A 1,954-nucleotide genomic window follows, 5' to 3' on the forward strand; every position below is an offset into this window, starting at 1 on the left:
CATGGATTTTTTTTTCACATTCTGTCTCTCACAGTTGAAGTGTACCTCTGGTGCAAATTACTGACCTCTGTCATCATTTTAAGTGGGTGAACTTGCACAATCGGTGGCTGACCAAATACCTTTATGCCCCACTGTATAACATACATAGTTAAGGTTTTGTGATTACATATTGGATGCTACTGTCGTGAAAATTAAAATCATCCTGTCCTTTTTTAACATGTTCAAGGTACTGAAACACTGTAATTCTGTATTATTAATTGGTAGGTGGTTGCTAGACAACATTATGACTTCATAATACTTACATAATATCATAAATGCTCATCTTTTATGTTACTATCTGTACTTTGAGATTGTCCTTGACATGTGCTAGTTAATCTTAGAAAACAATTGTCATCTTCCTCTGCAGTGATCTTTGAGCTTTGTATGTTTTAATGTCAGCAGGGGCCAGCATGACTGAATCCACCCAGGTGACGCATACCCTCATCACTAAACCAAGAATGATGAAAGGTAATTTGCCTAACAGGTGAAAATATTGAAAATATAACATCCCTAAATGCTTATAGAGCTAGTGGAAGAAAAAAATGTAATCTTAAAAAAAAGAGAAAAATATTATCTTGTTCAGTCAATCGCTTAAGTGCCTCAAAAATTAGTGAGTAAGACTTATATTTATCTGACTTCTGGAACATTTTCAAAAATCTTATAATTATTCAGCCATTGTTACAGTGTGTTTCAGGAGCTAAAGATGTTGATTAAACACAAAAGATTCTCACAGCCAGAAACACACAGTTAACCACACTAAAAACCCACAGGAAAAAAAAAACTACATGTAGATGAGAACCCTCAGTTTAAGCACAGGGTTATTTGCAGGTCATAAAGTATCATAATGACAATACTATGTGACAATGTGTACATCGGGTTTATTTTTAACTGGTGGACAGATGCTCAGCCACTCGACAGCTTAATTAGTGTGTTAGCAAGTTAGTGGAATTTTTAATAGAAGCAATGGGGGCAGACAAGAAACATAACTGTTTTAAATTTGTTACCTTACTTTTTTTTATAATTGCATTTCACAAATGATCAGAAAGTATTACAGTAAATAATGTAGAATTTCTAAATTATTTGTTGTTTCAAGTATAATTTCCAGAATAATTCAGCTTCCATTTAAAAGAAAAAAAATAAGTATTTTGAAATGAATTTTTTACTCAAAACAGAAACAGCAGTAGCCAGGTGGTTGGAAACAGCTCATGCAGGTACCAACCGAGTTTTAACAGAAGAGGATCTGGATCACTTCTATTGTACAATCCAAAGCAACGCGTGAGGGAATTATTAGTTTCTAGTGTCCCTTTTTCAGTTTTAATGTTACTGCAATATGTAGACAGAAGACAATGAACATTTATGTGGTTATTAACAGATGTTAAATGTTTCAGATAATCCAGGCTACTTACTTTTATATAAAGACTGAATGTGTTGATTTATAATTTATGAAAAGGTGTCAGTTTGCATGAAATAAAAATTACCTCAACTTCATGTTTTCTAATCATCTTCATTTTTCATATGAAAGAGGAAACTTCACCCACATCACATCATCATTTCTAATTTAAAAGGCAGAAGTGTGTTAAAACTGAACCAAGAGAACATCTGGTTGTAGTTGCTCTGCCTCATTACAGGAATAAGAAAGCTGTTGCAATTTTAAAAAATATATTCACTGTGGCCTCTGCGGCAACACAATGTAACAAATGTAGCTTAAACAGAAAGCTAAAATTTCATCAACACAGTGTTCATTTATGGGAAAGAAGTTGACTTTTCTTTTATTGAAATGGTGAAGTTGCAGGAATGTAATTCTAAAATAAATCTATGTACTATGACATGTTGTTTTCAGTATATGTACAATATGAGAAAAAAGTATATAAATATATTGCCACTAAATAATGCACATGGTTTTTATTAAGTTCTT

This window comes from Haplochromis burtoni, unplaced genomic scaffold (assembly GCF_018398535.1).
Source record: "Haplochromis burtoni strain Fernald_Lab_line unplaced genomic scaffold, NCSU_Asbu1 Contig_735, whole genome shotgun sequence".
Classification (NCBI taxonomy): domain Eukaryota; kingdom Metazoa; phylum Chordata; class Actinopteri; order Cichliformes; family Cichlidae; genus Haplochromis; species Haplochromis burtoni.